Source organism: Vulpes vulpes, chromosome 1 (genome assembly GCF_048418805.1).
Source record: "Vulpes vulpes isolate BD-2025 chromosome 1, VulVul3, whole genome shotgun sequence".
Taxonomy (NCBI): domain Eukaryota; kingdom Metazoa; phylum Chordata; class Mammalia; order Carnivora; family Canidae; genus Vulpes; species Vulpes vulpes.
Genome location: NC_132780.1, coordinates 11,958,187 through 11,976,967, shown reverse-complemented (window position 1 = coordinate 11,976,967; position 18,781 = coordinate 11,958,187).

Here is an 18,781-nt window from a genome sequence, read left to right as displayed (position 1 = left end):
TCATAGAATTTTATTCATTTACAAAACAGCGGCAAAGTTTCCAATATAGCCCTCTCTTCTGCCTAACCCATAAGTCAACATTTTCTTCACCTTCTATATTTTGATTTCAGTATGTGTATATAAATAGCTTCCTATGTAACATAATACAGCTATCTCTCTTAAAATCAAAAACATCAAGTTCTTGAAATTTGGATATTTGCTTGGGTATTGTTCCTTTTCGTTTCCTAGGTTTTATGAGCTCATTCTCTGACAGTATTTGCTCAGGTCTGGATTGTTGATATCTATGCCTTTGGTTCATTGCAGATCAGACAGGTTCGTAAGTTTTCTGACCATAAACTCTTCCTCTTGCTTTATATTTGGTCTCTCCACATTTTTCTCCACCGTTACTTGCTTTATGAACAGACAAGGACCATACTACTCCTATGGGATGTTTTGTGGCAGGCTGGAACTTTCTGTGGGTGTAAGTACCTGGTTTGTCTGTACTTCTGAAAAACTTTAAGACATGCCAGTAACCTGAATTGGTTATTTTAAAAGTTGAACTATAATTAACATAAAATGTTATGTTAGTTTTAAGAGTACAACATTGATTAGACAATTTTATACATTATTCAATCCAGCGTTCATCATAGTGTAGTCACCACCTGTCACTATACAATGTAAAATAGTAATAATATGTAGATATGATCATAAGTGGAATGTGTTGAAATTTTAGTAGTGGGGATTAGGTTCAAAAGGAATCAAATCTATAGAAAAGCCAAAGGATATTTTTCTGATGAAATACCAAAGCCTTTTATTTGCATTCTCTGATACTACTATTCTCTACTAATTGTATAGAGATTCCACCATTGATAACTGAGTATACTCTCTGCTTTAGTATTTATGTTGCACTGGGGTAGAGGAAGTTGAAATCTCTTTTCGTAATCTGGTGATAGATTTTAGATGTTGTTGATAGCATTTGTCATCTAGACCTGTTTATGATACACCCAGTTCCAAGATGTGTTCCCAAGAAATTGGACACCCAGTCACCACAGCTTCCCCACATGGTGCAACTTGTACCCATGTATGAGTGCCCAGTTTGGCTCTGTCACCAAACGGGAAGATGAGATGACTGCTGCTTGAGGAGTACTGTTCTCTGTTATTCCTGGGCTAAGTCCAGTTGTATGTTTTTTAATAAAAGGAAAACTAAAGTTTCTAGCTTTAAATGAAACTAAAATTGTGGATTTGTGTTTATGAGATATTCAAATTGATCAGAAGACACTGAGTTAGAATAAAGATGTTTAGGAGATGGAAACTAGGTTAAAACTAAAGTTCAATTGGAATCAGCAGCATTAGCACCATGAAAGACTGCACAGCCTCTTGGGTTACACATTCATCCTGGGGAACCAGCGATCATGCTACAGTGATGTAGAACAAGGGTTCCTTGGTGAGTGGCTTAGGTTCTGGCAGAAAAATAGAAATGGGCTTGTAATACCTTGTGGATACTAAGTAAAGACACATTCAGAAACATTTTGGTGGTGTTACAGAAGCCAAAGAGACTACTAGCCCAAGTGAAATTCCCACCAGCCAGGAAGGAATACTGTGAGCATTGACAAACCTTTAGTCATGAACAGCTAGACCAAGGTAGATCTATATAGATCCATTGTGAGATGCAGTATCAAGAGTGCTTAAGAAAGGTACTTAGTCTGTGACAGTGATGATTTATGAGAGAGATCTTCACATCAGTGTGATAAAACTACTAGGTGTCACCAATTTATTCTTAAAAGGTTGTCAGAAGAGGTGGGTGACTGCCTTAACTTTAGCTCAAGGAAAACCCAACTGAAATATATTCTCTACTTCAAAGACTATCCTATATATTTTTATTTTATGGAAGAATTCAAGGAGTGGGTACTATGGAGGATCCTCAGGGAAAGTCCCATCTGGTTCTTGTTCATTGAGTGGACATCATCAGCTACGAAGAGTTTCCAGATATTACAGTTATTTTTTTTCTTAAAAGAATTTTGAAGATAGATGTTTCCAGGATTTTCTCAGGATGACACTGAGCACATGGATCTACTTTTCTGCTGTTCTCCTCACCTGTTCTTCACGGGCACAATATTACTGTTTCCAACATCACATCTTCATACAGTGAACATCCTAAGCAGGAAGGCAGGGATTTCCTTTTTGTCAGGAAGAAACATCTTCCCCATGGTCACCCCAGAACGTTTGACCTAAATAATGTAGCCACCCTTCCTACGAGGAGGGTTCAGAAAGTGAGCATCTGACATTTTCAGCTCTGATTATGGAAGATACGTAACTCGGACAACACCAGATAGAAATAGGGCTATTTTAGATATTGTCCGTATTTTGTTTATCGTGGACACAGTCTTTCACTGTATATGACTTTCTCTTACATCTGGCACTTCTCTGAATCCAAAGGCACATCTCCAAGGCATAGCCCCCTTTGAACCTAGGAATAAACCTTTTAAGAATTTCATCTCCCATCTCAAGGTCTTGCTTCATAGTTTTTGTCTTTAAAATCTACTGGGTAGTAAGTGAGGGCATCTCCTAGCCAATACCCCAGGATGTAGAGAGAAAAATTGGCCCCTCTTTAAAAAATTGTATTTATTTAAAAAAAATTTTTTTAATTCACTTTAGTAAACATATAGTGTAGTATTAGTTTTGGGGGTAGAATTTAGTGATTCATCAGTTGCCTATAATACCCAGTGCTCATTCTATCACGTGCCCTCCTTAATGCCCATCACCCAGTTACCCCATCCCCCCTCCTCTCCAGCAACCCCTCAATTTGTTTTCTGTAGTTAAGTCTCATGGTGTGCCTCACTCTCCGTTTTTATCTTATTTTAGAAAGAGAGCCAATGGGGGGCAAGCAGGGTGGGAGGGGCAGAGGCGGAGGGAAGAGAGAATCCTAAGCAGACTGCACTGAGCACAGAGCCTGATGTGAGGTTGGATCTCACCATCCTGAGATGGTGACCTGAGCTAAAACCATGAGTCAGTTGCTGAGCCACTCAGGTGCTCCCAAATCAGCCCCTTTGAGGACCTTCTACAGGTGGGGCTAGAACCTACCTTGTATGATCACCAAAGATGACTCTCCAAAAAGTTTTGCTTCAGAGATGAATCCAAAACACTTCTCTTGACACCATTTTATACAGCGAAGCTATCACCTACCCACCTTCTTCACACACATATACACACACAACCAACTCAGTGATTAAGATGTATGAAAATAAGGTTCAACCTCATTTGTGTTATCAAATTAAAAAGAAGGTGGTCTTTTAAAAAATCCAATCCAATTCCAGAGATGGAGGTACAGAAGGCACAATTTGGTAAATAAAACCCACATTTCCATTCATACTGCTAAGACAGCATAAATTTAGGTAGCATTCCTAGAAAATAATTTAACAATATATATCAAGAGCCACTCAAATACTTAGATCCTTAGCTCCAACAATTTTCCTTGACAAGGATAAATGCCCATGGAACATCACTACAATATTAAAAAAATTGGTTAAGAAAAAAAGGAAATGTCAACTTTAGTGAAATGGATAGAAAAATTTGGCTTATTCATGATGGAATATCATGCAGACCTTTGAAATGTTTTTTCAAAAGGTTTGAAAAGGCATTGTCTGACTAGCAATTGACATTGGTTCCTACATGTCCATAGGATAAAAATCTGTGTTACTTAGCTTAAGGGAGAAACAAATTCCGTCTGTGGGGCTGTTATTTCCCCCTTTGCCAACAATTACCTTCTGCTTCCAGTAGAACAGGACCCTCATGGCCTCATGTCCACCACATTCAATTATAATTTTCAGGTCTTATCTCTATCCCTGTTCTGCCCTGTTCTCTGTGCTCTAGTAGTTTTAATCAGAAGAGACTGTTCTCCTAGGAAGATGCATGAAGATGCCTGGAGGAACCTTGTAAACATGCAGTTCAGGTTTTGGAGCCCACATACCACCTAACCTGATTAAGTAGAGATAATAACCACTTCAAAGTAGAAGTCTGAGTGAGCAGATGCAGGGCTGTTGAATTCTGAAAATAATTGTCTGGCCAGGGTCAGGAGAAGCTTTCCCCCAATCACAGGCCCGGGGCTATCTTTCATAAACATGCAGTGTAGTCCATGATTTTAATCCCATTAAATCCAAGTATTTATCTTAAGATTTTACTTATTTGAGAAAGAGAGAGCATGAGCAGGAGAGAGAGGAGAGCATGAACCAACTGAGCCACCCAGGCGCCTCCAAGTCCAAGTATTTAAATAACCCCTGTGTCCCCCCAAATCACAGAGAAATATTCAAAGTTAGGAAGAGATGAAGATATTGTCATTAGTACTGGAAAACATGTAAGAGTCATGTTTGGAAATTAGCTTTGAATCATTTCTGCCACATTATAGAGATGGAACTGGGTTGAACAAAGTTCCAAGTCTGTCACATATGCAGGAAGCCCAAAGGGGATTTTTAAAAAAAATTTTTATTTATTTATGATAGTCATACAGAGAGAGAGAGAGAGGCAGAGACATAGGCAGAGGGAGAAGCAGGCTCCATGCACTGGGAGCCTGACGTGGGATTTGATCCCAGGTCTCCAGGATCGCACCCTGGGCCAAAGGCAGGCACCAAACCACTGCGCCACCCAGGGATCCCCCCAAAGGGGATTAAGAGAAACATGTGCTCAGGGGGAGATTTTAACTGACCTCATACTCATTGTATGTATCACGTACAAGAAGGAATTATGTGGTTGAGTATTAGACTTGCTGGTTTACCTATGTATTGAATATTATATAAAAATCATGGACATCTTTATAAATACTTAATCATTTACTAAGTAAAAAGAATGTTTCCAATATCTTAATAAAATTTCATGATTTATAAACTGGACTTGACACAATAAATAAATATCAAAATATCTACTGTGATCTAGAGTTTTAAAAAAATGAGAAAATTCATCAAATGTTTTTTTAAATTCATCAAATTTAAAATAGAATTACAACAAATCATGGGATGTCACCAACATTTATCCTATATGTTAATGAAAAAGAGAAGCAGAAATTGAAGTCTTTTATAATTCATCTCAGGAAGCTTGGAAAAGAATTTTAATGAAAGAATAAAACAAATGTTGATATTTCTTTAACAAGGTGCTGGACTGTGAAAGAGTGTCAGGCATACCTCCTTCTCCCCCTTAATGTCTCTGAAAGTCTTTGGAATTGAGACACCAACCCAAGGAACAGGAAGGAGTTGACCCTGAATGAGCCCACAAGCAAATGAGGGTAGAAAATAAGATTGATGTTCTGATGTAAATATTTTTTTAAATTTTTATTTATTTATGATAGTCACAGAGAGATAGAGAGAGAGGCAGAGACACAGGCAGAGGGAGAAGCAGGCTCCATGCACCGGGAGCCCGACGTGGGATTCGATCCCGGGTCTCCAGGATCGCGCCCTGGGCCAAAGGCAGGCGCCAAACCGCTGCGCCACCCAGGGATCCCACTCTCTCTCTCTCTAAAATAAATCTTTCAAAAACTCAGGATGCCTGGGTGGCTCAGTGGTTGAGCATCTGTCTTTGGCTGAGGGCATGATCCCGTGGTCCTGGGATCGAGTCCTGCTTTGGGCTCCCTGCTCAGCGGGGAGCCTGCCTCTCTCTCTGCCTATGTCTCCGCCTCTCTCTGTGTGTCTCTTATGAACAAATAAATAAAATCCTTAAGAGACAATAAGACAGGGATCCCTGGGTGGCGCAGCGGGTTAGCGCCTGCCTTTGGCCCAGGGCGCGATCCTGGAGACCCGGGATCCCACGTTGGGCTCCCAGTGCATGGAGCCTGCTTCTCCCTCTGCCTGTGTCTCTGCCTCTCTCTCTCTCTGTGTGTGTGACTATCATAAATAAATAAAAAAAATTTTTAAATTTTTAAAAAAAGAGACAATAAGACAAATCTTTTAAAAAAAATCCCTTATCTGTCACACTTGAGCACTGCAATTCTCAGTGATTAGCATAACTTAAACATAATTTAAACAATTTTGTATACTTTAAACAATTAGATTAGATTAGAATTGATTATCTGATTAATTAATCTGAATTAGATTATCTGATTATCTGGAGCCACTGATTCAAATTCCTAACCTAATCACCAAATTGCAATCAATCCCCACCCACCTAGCTCCTATTTCCCCAGATAAGAAGATAATTTTATTTGTACAATATGTATCTTAATTTTAAAAACAAAACCTCTTTTCTCTTGCACAGGTGGTTCTCACATTTTTCCATGCATCAGAATCAGAAGAGGGGTTTCTTAGAACATAGACTTCTGAGTCCCCAGAAACCTGACCCCAGGGTTTGTGATTTAGCAGGCCTTGCCTGAGGTTTGAGGGTTTGCAACAATTCCACTGGCTCAGGCCCACAGTCTGAGAATCACAGCTCTAGAATGGTTTTAAGTGTTCAAATGGAGTTAAATATATTTGGGTCACAAAAGTTCTAAGTTCTTACCTTAAATTGTACCAAACAGTAAACATGAAATCAAATCAAATCAAAGTTTGTCCCAAACTTTAAACATGACATCAAGTTAATGTTGGGAGGAATCTGGCCACTGGAAGTGATGTGTGGGAAGCAGGTGTAAAGCCCCACCCAGGCCCGCTCGCTGGTATTAAAACTGGCCCTGGTCTTTCTCCACTCAGATCTTCCCCCAAGGAGAGTGGCTAAAGAGCCAATTGCTTGAGCCTCCTGTGCTCATTTCTTCCAGAGTTCTGCCTGCGTGGAGAGGGAAAAATAAAGTAAGATGAAATCACAGAGGGAGACAAACCATAAGAGACTCAACTCTAGGAAACAAACTGAGGGGAGTGGAAAGATGGGGTAACTGGGTGATATAAGGAGTGTTATATGCAATTAACGAATTACTGAACTCTACCTCTGAAATTAATGATACACTATGTTCATTAATTGAATTTAAATAAAATAGGATAAAAATAAAATGCACAATTTGGTGTGGGTTTTTTGTGTATTCACATCATTGTGCAACCATCACAACAATCAAGTTTAGAACATTTTTATCACCCCCAAAAGAAACCCTGTAAACATTAGCAGTCACTTCTCATCTTGCTCCAGCATTCACCCCACCCTCAGCCCTAGGTAACTAGTAATGTCTCTGCCTCTAAGGCTGTCTATTCTGGACATTTCATATAAATGGAATCATACAATATGTGAAATTTCATTATTGATTTTTTTCACTTAGTATAATGTTTTCAAGGCTCATTCATATTCCAAAGTGTACCACAACTCATGCCTTTTTATTGCTGAATAATAATTCACTGTATGAATATAGCATATTTTCTCCATCCATCAGTTAATAGACATGACCTTATTTGCACTTTTTGGGGCTATTATAAATAAGGCTTCTATGAATGTTCATGTACAGATTTTGTGGGAGCATATATTTTCTCTCAGTTATGTACTTAAGAGTGGGATTTCCAAGTGTATGGAAACTTTATGTTTAAATATTTGAGGGGCAGCCAGACTGTTTCCCAAAGTGACTTGGAGCATTTTACACCTCCAGCAGCAGTGTGCAAGTGTTACAATTTCTCTATATCCTTAAAAACATTTGTTATCATCTGTATTTTTTATTCTAGCCATCCTAGTGAGTGTGAGGTGGTGTCTCATTGTGGCTTCAACTTGAGTTTCCCTCAGGGCTTATTAAATAACCCATTGAGCATCCTTTAATGGGCTTATTGCCCATTTGTATTTCTTCTTTGAAAAAATGTGCATTCAAATCATTTGCCCATTTTATTGTTTTTAAAGATTTTATTTATTTATTCACGAGACACACACACACACACACACAGACTGAGAGAGAGAGAGAGAGAGAGAGAAGCAGAGATACAGGCAGAGGGAGAAGTAGGCTCCAATGCAGGGAGCCAGATGTGGGACTCCGGGATCATGCCCTGGGCCAAAGGCAGGCACTAAACCGCTGAGCCACCCAGGGGTCCCTTCATTTGCCCATTTTAAAATTGAGTTGTCTTTATTATTGAACTGTAAACACTGTTTTTGTATTCTAGATATAAGCTCCTTATCAGATGCATGATTTACACATGATATTTTTATTTGCTAGTGTTTTATTGAGAATGTTTGCATCTGTATTCATAAAAGACATTGGCATATAGTTTTCTTGAAATATATCATTGTCTGATTTTGTTATCATGGCAATATCAGCCTTAGAAATGAATTGAGATGTGTTTCCTTGTCTTATATTTTTTGGAAGAGTTTGTGAAGAATTGCCACTAATTCAGGAACTTTATTTGTTCCTTTAAAAATGATTAATTCCCCCATCATAAGTCTATTCTGATTTTCTACTTATTCTTGAGTCAAATTTGATCATTTGTGTCTTTCTAGGAATTTGTTAGTTATCTAATTTGTTGGTATATGGTTGTTCATAGTATTCCTGTATAAACCTTTTTTAAAAATTTTTATTTATTTATGATAGTCACACAGAGAGAGAGAGAGAGAGAGGCAGAGACACAGGCAGAGGGAGAAGCAGGCTCCATGCACCGGGAGCCCGATGTGGGATTCGATCCCGGGTCTCCAGGATCGCGCCCTGGGCCAAAGGCAGGCGCTAAACCGCTGCGCCACCCAGGGATCCCATGTATAACCCTTTTTTATCAGAAATGTTCCCTCTTTAATTTCTTATTTAATAATTTGAGGGATCCCTGGGTGGCGCAGCGGTTTAGCGCCTGCCTTTGGCCCAGGGCGCGATCCTGGAGACCCGGGATCGAATCCCACATCGGGCTCCCGGTGCATGGAGCCTGCTTCTCCCTCTGCCTGTGTCTCTGCCTCTCTCTCTCTCTCTCTCTGTGTGACTATCATAAATAAATAAAAATTAAAAAAATTAATAATTTGAGCCTTTTTCTTTCTTTTTCTTATTCAGTCTGGCTAAAGATTTGTACATTTTCTTGATCTTTGCCAAGAACCTACTTTTGGTTTCATTGATTTTTCCCTAAAGTTATTCTCTATTCTATATTTCATTATTTACTCTAATCTCTTATTTCTTCCTGATTGCTTTAATTTCAGTGTTCTTAAAGGAAACACTTAGGTTATTAATTTGAGATTCTTTTTTGTTTTATTTTTATTTTTTTATTTTTATTTTTTTCCCATTTTTTTTTAATTTTATTTATTTATGATAGTCACACAGAGAGAGAGACAGAGGCAGAGACACAGGAAGAGGGAGAAGCAGGCTCCATGCACCGGGAGCCCGATGTGGGATTCGATCCCGGGTCTCCAGGATCGCGCCCTGGGCCAAAGACAGGCGCTAAACCGCTGCGCCACCCAGGGATCCCTCTTTTTTGTTTTAATATGGGAATTTATAGCCAGAGATGTTGATAGAATCCAGTGATCACATGCAGAATCCTTAGTTTCATTTGTACTCATTTGTGCTTGGCTGTGTGTATTCAGTTCTGTGCAATTTTATTGCAGTTCTGTGTAGGCTCATGTATCCAGCATCACACTCAAGATATAGAACAGCACCATCGCCAGAAGAATGCCCCTTTACAGCCACACCCTCCCCCCGCCACTTTGCACTTTGGCAACCGCTGAACTATTCTGTTTCTATAATTTTGTCATTTCAAGAATGTTTATAAATAGAATAATACAAAGGTAGGTAACCTGTTGGGATTGGCATTTTTTTTTCTCTCAGAATAATTCTCTGGAAATTCATCCAACTTGTCTCGTGTATAAATAGCATATTTATTTTTATTGCTGAGTGTATGCATATGTATGTATATGCCCATGATCTGTATGCATCACAGTTTCTTTATTCACCCATTGGATTGTTTTTAGGTTTGGGCTATTTCAAAATAAAGCTGCTATGAACACTTGTGTATAGGTATTTATGTGAACATAAGTTTCCATTGTTCTGGGATAAGTCCCAAGAGTCAAGTTGTATAAAGTGACTTCATATTTAGTTTTTTAAACGCTTTATTTATTTATTTTAGAGTTGGGGGGGTGTAGAGGGCGAAGGAGATAGAGAATCTCAAGCAGACTCCCTGCTGAGCTTAGAGCCAGGGGTGAGGCTCAATCTGAAAACCCATGAGATCATGACCTGAACTGAAACCAAGAGTTGGAGGCTCAACCAGCTGAGCCACCCAGTTGCCCCAATTTTATATTTAGCTTTAAAGTAACTTCCAAATGTTCCAAATTGGTACTCGGTTGTACCATCATGAGTGGTGTGAGTGATCAATGTGAGTGATTCTGTTTCTCTGCATCCTTGTCAGAATTTGGTGGTGTCACTATTTTTTACTTTATCAATTCTAATAGATGTGGAGGTATAACTCATTGTGCTTTTAATTTGCATTTCCCTGATGATTAATTAAGTTGAACATGTTTATACATGCTTATTTGCCATCTGTGTACGCTCTTTGGAGAAATGTCTGCTCCTCTCTTCCCCATTTTCTAATTTCTAATTATATTGTTTAGTTTTGTACTATTGAGTTTCTTTACATGTTCTATATGCTAGCCCTTTGTTGGATATGTGGTTTCGGGGAATGTCATCAAAAAAGACATGACTGCTGATTGACCAGCCTGGAAACAGACACTTGGAGGCTCTTCACCCCCTCTCCTGTCCTTGGACTGTAGGTTCTGCTTGCCTTTCCCATTCTCAGAGGCTGCTCCAAGGACATTGTCTTGGAATGATGACGTGGTGTTGAAAACACCTGCACAGTATACATGACTGAGCACAGTTAGGGCCTCTTTATAAACTTGAAGATTTGGAGGGCGAATGTGGGGATCCACTTGTCTTTCAGCCACTCAAGACAAGCCTCATTTGTAAGTTCCCTTTGCTTATTAAAATTGCCACCTACCAAATTGGAGTGGCCTATCTCCTTGGTTTTTCCTGGCACTCCAAATACTGGGGATGATTTTAGATTACACCAGGGAAGCTCCCAGAAGTTGTGAACCAACAATTGGCAAGACAACCAGGAGATAGAAGAAATGAGTCTTGGGGAAGAAGCATCCATGGCAGAAATCCTGATTTGGCCATTGGCCTCTTTGTGGGGAGGAGTGGCCCATGTGTTAGATACTTGTGGACCATCACATGAGTATAGGGACACCCTGAAAATGCCAGCTGGTGTGCTTGTTCAAGTAATTGTGCATTGTGCTCTGTGGCAAGGAAGGGAAGCATATGATGGTCACATGGACTGGCCTCTCTTAGTGCGTAGTTCCACTGGCCAACCGGAGGCTGAAGCTCATGTCAGAAAGTTAGAAGACAAGCTATATTAGAAAAGAACATGAGAATGCCCACTAGTCTGGTGGCTTTGGGCTGACAGACATGCTGGGAGCACAGGATAATAAGTTAGAGACCTTCACATGCCCTTTTGCAAGGCTAGGAGTGTACAAGCTGCCTTGAACTAAGGCCTGGGCACTTGTGACTAAGCCTGATTAGGATTCTATGACATGGAATCCCTGGGAGAATGATGAGAATGAAGAGAAGGAGGTTATAGTGATTGACAGGGAAAGGGATGGAATTGCCCATGCCATCCAACCCCTAATTCAACAGAAAACAAAAGCACAGCAACGACAATCCCAAGCAGCATAACAGCCTTTATTTCAGGAAACATTTATGTTGAGAGAATACATTCCCACTGAGCTTATTGATATATAGCTGCCAAGTTTCAGCAAAGGCCAGGGAAAATATTCTGGCATGGTTGTTGTGGCTATAGGATACCGGAGGTGGTGGTGTTTCTCTGACCCAGCAGGAGGCACAGAAAATGAGCAACATCACCACACACCCTACTCTCTGGCAGCATATGCATGTTGCCCAGGGAATTCAGGGTACTCACTTCCTTATAGGCTGGATTATTTTATCCTGCAGGGAGGCTTGATGCAATGAGGAATTATCTCCCTGGGCATGTGGGATCCTGGAAATCTAGAGAGGAGGTATAGCAAATTCTCAGGGATCTGGGAATGAGATACATGATCTATGCTTCTGTCTTTGAAAGCCCTGATCAGAATACATTCACTGCAGGGGAAAAGCCAACATTCTCCAGTTTGCCCCCAACACTGGTATCCTTGCTGAGCCCAGTTATAGAACAAGATTAGTTACTATGCTGGGCAATCCATTACTGAAATGGGGGAAATGGATAGGTCTCAGGAATGGACATGGGTGACTGGGAAGGCTAGATAGAGAGGAAGCCCAGAAAGCCAAAAGCCTATCTCAGGGGTCTAGTCAGAATAACCTGAAAGCAAATATGTCTTTCAAAAAGCTTTCAATGTCTCATTGTTGCAGGGGCCCTGCCTAAACAGATAGATTGGGTTGGCCTATGGAAAGCCTTAAAACCTGAGCAATGCTGAGCCTTAAAACCTGTCTTATCCGCTCCTATCATCCCTTATGCCCTCCCTGCTCCAGCGGAGGCCTCAGGGATACAGACTTATTTGGGATGGGTGCCTCCCTCCCAAATAAGGCACAGGCCAAGACTGCCTCCAGGTGAGGGCCATTGGAGGTGATCAGAGGTCCCATGTTGGGTTCACTATTCATTGGTCCTCCAAAAATGCATAAAATGGTGACAGCTCTGGTGGATACTGAAGCTAAATGTATTTTAATATATGGTAACTGCCAAAGATTTTTCTGTCCCCTTCAGTGCCACTGATAGTTATATAGGACAGACAGTTATGGTCAGAAGGATACCTCTTGGGCATTCCCAACCACCCTGAGATTATGAGGTTTTTATCTCTCCAATACCAGAGACCATATTGGGCATTGATATCCTTATCAAACTCTGCAAATCTTTGATGCCTCCAGGTTAGAGTAATCAAACTCATGCTGAGGGGAAGTGCCACTTGGGAACCAATAAGCCTGCCATCTCCACATAGAATGGTAAATATCAAACAATATAAACTGCCTGGGTGCATTGGGAAACCAAGAGCTACACTGGGTGGGTATTTTACACCCTGCCCATAGTAGTTTCAACAAAGCCAGATGGCTCATGGTAGATGTTGATGGACTACTGGACACTGAATAAGGTAGCATTCCCCATCCATGTGGCTGTGCCCAACATTGACACTATCTTAGATACCTTAACCACATCCTAGGAATGTATTATGTTTTGCTGGATTTAGCAAATGCCCTTTTCAGAATATCCCTGGCCACTGAGTCACAAGATCATTGCCTTCACGTGGAAGGGTGACAAGGGACCTTTCCACTGGTTCCCCCAAGGTTATCTGCATAGCCCCCATGGTATGTCATGGGGTGGTAGCCTGAGACCTGTCTCTCTTCTCCTTCCTCACATCAATGAAATGGCAGGAACATACAATATGTGTGTGTGTATTTACACACATGAATAGCCTTTATGTTATGTTATTACAAGACATTCTATGTTTCCATTTTTAAAGCATTGTGGTAAAATATATATAGCACAACATTTATCATTGATGTTATAATGTTAGCATATGAAGATTTGCCTCCATTGCAGCACACCTTGTAGGCTTTATTGGAGCATCTGCAAGGGAGAGCTTAGGCAATGAACCCACAGAAAATTCAAGGCCCAGGCACCACTGTAAAGTTTCTAGGAGTTGTCTTGTTCTGTAAGACTGGTGTTGACCCTGAAGCAGTGATTGATAAAATGCAAACCTACCCAACCCCTAAGAACATGAAAGAGGTGCATGCCTTTGTAAGGATGTTAAGGTTTATGGAGGACTTTTATTCCACACCTGGTACAGTGCCTGCATCTCTTATATCACCTGATAAAGAGAGGACATGTGTGAGACAGGGCTGCCTTTGAGAAGGCAGAAATACTAGTGAAGCAGACTAACGCTCTGGGCATCTGTCAAGTAGGGATCCCATTTGATTCCAGAAGATATGAATTGGGCACTGTGGCAGAAACAAGGGACAGAGACAATTTGCTCAAGATTTTGGTCCAAGCTTTTGAAATGGGCAGAAAGCTGATACACCCTCATAGAGCAACAGCTCCTAGCACTCCACTCCTCCGGTGGAGCCTCTCATTAAGGAACAACACATTGTGATAATAACTTCCCTATTAAGGGGTGATTAAATATATGTTTCATTGATCACCTTTACCATGGCTCAAACCCCCAGTTGATTAAGTGGCATATCTGTTTGCAGCAGAGGAGTGCCCTGTTCAGAAGTCCATGTCTCTGGAAATGGGGGTACTGCTAGGCCTTATGGAATATATATATCCTCTAGATGCCCCACACATATTCCTATGGCAGACCCACAGCCTAAGGAGTGGACAGGGGAGATTCCTGCTGATGCCTGGTATACAGATGGGTCTACTCTAGGGAACCCACCCTATATAGACTGCAGTCCTATTCAGCCCAATACTGACACCATCTGTATGATAAAAGAAACCATAAACTAGTGGCCTGAGCTCAGAGCAGTCGGGCTGGTGATTGATTACTCATGAGCCCTGGCTGTTAACCCTCTTACACTGACACCTGGGCTGTTCTAAAAGATTAACCCTATGGCTTAGACAATGGGAAGCTGAGGGGTGGATAATTATGAATAATCTCTTGTAGGGCCAAGATATATGGAAAGACTTTGGGTTCATCTATAAGAGCCTAAGACAGACCTCACTGTTTTCCATGTCCTGGCTAAGAAGGTGCTGATACCCCCTTGCAATCAGGAAGCTGATGCCCTAGCTGAGGTACAAGCTTTAGCTACTGACAGTAGATAGGACAGATTAAGTGCATAGAAAGAGTGGCCGTTGCAGTGCCCAGGTGTGATGGCATATTGCCAGGGGTGCTGGATTGCCTTTGGTTAATGCAGCAAGAGCCTCTCCTGTATGTTCTAAACAACACCCAAGGCAACTGACAAAAGTATCTGGGACCATTCACTGGACTGGTTCACCCAAGTGGTGAGGAATTGGAAAGTTGATTATATCCCCCTTCCCTCATAAGTAAGGGTTCTAAATATGGCTTGGCTTTTATGGGCACTGCATCTAGCCTAACCCCGGCTATCTCCTGCCACCATATGAGCCAGGCTGCCACCATTAGGGGATTAGGGAAACACAATACTGCATATGGATACCCTCATGGAGTAGATAGTAATTGGGCATCACATTTCAAAGGTCATGATATGCCAGACTGGGCAAAAAAATATGCCATGAAGTGGAAGTTTCATCTCTCCTATAGCAGGCAAATAGCAGGGTTAATTTAAAAAAAAAAAGAATATTAAAACAACAGATTAAATTGTTAACAGGTAAAACCACTTTGGCTAGATGGACCAAGAAGTATTGTCCCAGGCTTTAATACATTTGAATGATCAACCAAGAAGGCCAGACTGGGGGGAAAGGAATGATTTACTATTGAGTTATCTAGGAAATGATGAGGAGATAAGATGTTAACCTTGCTCAGTGACCTCCCTGAGCCATCAGTTTATGACAAGAGTACTTCCTAAACTGTACAGTCTTTGGGGCTTAAGATATAAGACTAGATGGAATATCTCTTGTCAAGGAGCTTGGTGATTTACAGAAACATGCCTTTACACAGAGGGACAGATATCTCTAGAACACATAAGAAAGATCCAGATCCTCCTGCATTCAGGATACTCTCAGCTGATGATTAGAATGGTCACTAATTCACTGGGATCTAAAACCACAAAATTCACGGAGAGTAAAAAGAGCATTTAGGTGAATGAATACAGTTAACAACTCCACTATTTTCTCTAGTGTGGACGTGTGAGAGAGGCCTGGTAGCCGACTGTCAAAGATAATGTTGTGTCTAAGATACAGGAAAGCTTTAAGAGTCTGTTTTCATTTCTATTACATTAGAAAAACAATTCTGAATTCCTTGCCCATCTTAACTCTATCTAGAGATACTGAGTTTTTGCAGTGTTTGGATTTATTGCTACTTTAAGTAGGTATCTTTGTTATCTTTGTTGAAAAATCAACAAGAAACAAAAGGATTGAGTTCTAGTCTCTCAATTTATGTTAGATGTAGACTATGTTATTAAGTCAAGGAAGTTCCCTCCTACCTCTATGTTGTTAAAAGCTTTTGTCATGAACATTCATTTATCAAGTGCTTCTCCTACACCTTAGTGAGATTATCATTTTTTTTTTGCCCTTTATTATCCTATATGATGTGTTACATTACTTGGCTTTCACATGTTAAATCAACTTCACATTCCTGGTATAAATCCCAGTTAGTCATGAGGTAGTTAAATTTAGTTTGTTAATATTTTGTCAAGGATTTTTATGTCTTTGTTCAGTGAGGAATAATGGTCTATAGTTTTGTTCATCATACCTTTGTCTGACTTTGAAATCATGGTAATACTGACCTCATAGATTGAGTTGGCAAGTTTTGTGTCTGATTAGTATTTTTACCTTCTTAAATATTTGGTAGAATTTACCAGTAAAGCTGCTTCAACTTGGTTTTTCTTTGTGGACAGATTTTTAATTACTAATTCAACTGCTTTACTTGCCATAGGTCTAATCAGATTTTTTTCCATTTCTTCTTGAGTAGTTTTTGATAATTGAGGCCCTTCTAGGAATTTGTTCATTTCACTTAAATTGTCTAATTTGTTGGTATAAAATTATTCATAATGTTCTTTTATAACCCTTTTAGGTTTTGTATGATCGGCAGTAGAGATATTCTCTCTTTCATTTCTGATTTTGGCAATGTCATCTCTTTTATTCTTGGTTTATCAATTTTACTAATGCTGCCAGAGGACTGACTTTTGGTTTCATTGGTTTTATGTTCTCTACTTAATTTATTTCTGTTTATCACTGTGTATCTTCAAGTGATACTATACCATACCACTTCATATATAGTATGAGATCCTCACAACAAGGTAAAGGCTAAGACTTCATCTAGAACCTTGGGACAGAGTCATATACCCTCATATCATAAGGGTTCTTCCTTAGTTATTCAGGTAGAAACACTCCAATTTATTGATTTCCCAAGGAAATGAGAATACCCCCAAATGAGATCCCATTAAATGTACTCCCATGAAACTCTCCTGAACCAGAGGCTGATCTGTTCATTTGTCATAGAACTCATACAGTTTCCACAGAAGAAGTGATATCCAATTGGTCTTAAAAACTGAGTAAGGTTTTAAAGGTGAAGAAGGGGACAGACATTTCAGAGTGATCAACCACAGCAAAGACAGAGAGTTGTAAAAATGGCAGGACTTGGGCTGGGAACTGAAACTGTTCACACTCAAGCAAAGAAGGATGGGTTTTGACCACATGCCTGGAGGCGTGTAATGCTGTGATTGGGTTATTTCTCTAAGCAACAGGAGTCCTTGACAAATCTTAAAATTTGTCAAAACAATTAAATGGTTCATCTAGAAAAGAGAATGCTATAATTTCTAGGATTAAATTTTTTTAAAAATAGAATAAAGAGGGAGAGATAAAGAAATATATTATACACGGCAGCCCCGGTGGTGCCCCGGTTTAGCGCCACCTGCAGCCCAGGGTGTGATCCTGGAGACCCTGGCTCGAGTCCCACGTCAGGTTTCCTGCATGGAGCCTGCTTCTTCCTCTGCCTGTGTCTCTGCCTCTCTCTCTCTCCGAATAAATAAATAAATCTTTTTTAAAAAAGAAATATATTATACAATAGTAATAACTCTAATTGAAATCTTTTATCCTGGCATGGAAAGACAATCTCTATCATTGGAACAATTGTATCCCAGAAAATATATAACTATAAACAATAATGTAGTAAATGAGTAAGATTGCATTTTAAATCAGTAGAGAAACTATGTATTTTTCAGTAAATTTTGTTTAGAAAACTTGACAACCATTTGGCGAAATAGAAAAGTAGATCTCTCCTTCACACCATATACGGAAATAAATCACATAGGAATAAAATAGAACAATAAAACCACTAAAAGTTGAGTTGATTATATCTTCTTATTTTCTGTATTTCAGTGTTCTGACATTTGAGGCCTTGATCCCAGAGAGATGACCCCTTCCTAGGGCTAGCTAATTTATAGATTGCAAACTACTTTATGAAGGTGTCTTTGATATACAAAACAAACAAACAAACAAACAACAATCCAGAGCCCACACCCCCAACTATGTCCTTTATCAAACTCACATACCAGGACAATATTCCCCTGCCCTAAATCAACCCAGGACCAGGTACTGGACACCCAGAGACCACACCTATGTCCCAGAGCCCACCAAAATTATTTAAACTATCCAATCCTAAACTTATTCATCATATTTATTCTGATTCACCCATTCCTTCCCATGAAAACCCAATAAAGGCTCTAGACTATGTTCTCCCCTTCTCTTCTGTCTCCTGACCAACCCTGGGCCTTCTCCATGAGGCCCTGAGCAGCAATGACATACCTTCTGTTTCTAGGGATCTGTGAGTATAAGCTTGATTTTTCATGACTATCATTTCTATATCTATGTCTTACCATGCCTGATTAAAACAAATCTCAGGAACATTTTTAGAACAGAAGTGAATATAGATGTGTACTCATTGGATACCAGGGATGGAAGTCTTTGTAATTATACGGAAAAATACAGAATCCAAAATGAAAAGACTAATCAATTTGATCAAATAAAGTTTTGGTGGTTTTTAAAAACTTCTATATGGAAGTCCAAACTGGAAAAAATCATCATATGGGACAGAGTCAATACCATCTGTATGCAAGGAGAACTTACAAATAAATAAACAAAAGATAAAAACGGATAAAGGGCATAAAAAGGCAATTTACCCACCACTGGCATGTTGACATTTATTCCACATCTCCATGAACAAAGAAATGCAATCAATAAGGAGACAGTATGTTTGGGCTATCAAATTGGAAGAAATTAAAGAAAATGACTATTCCTAGTTTTGACACACTGAGATTGGAAGTCTA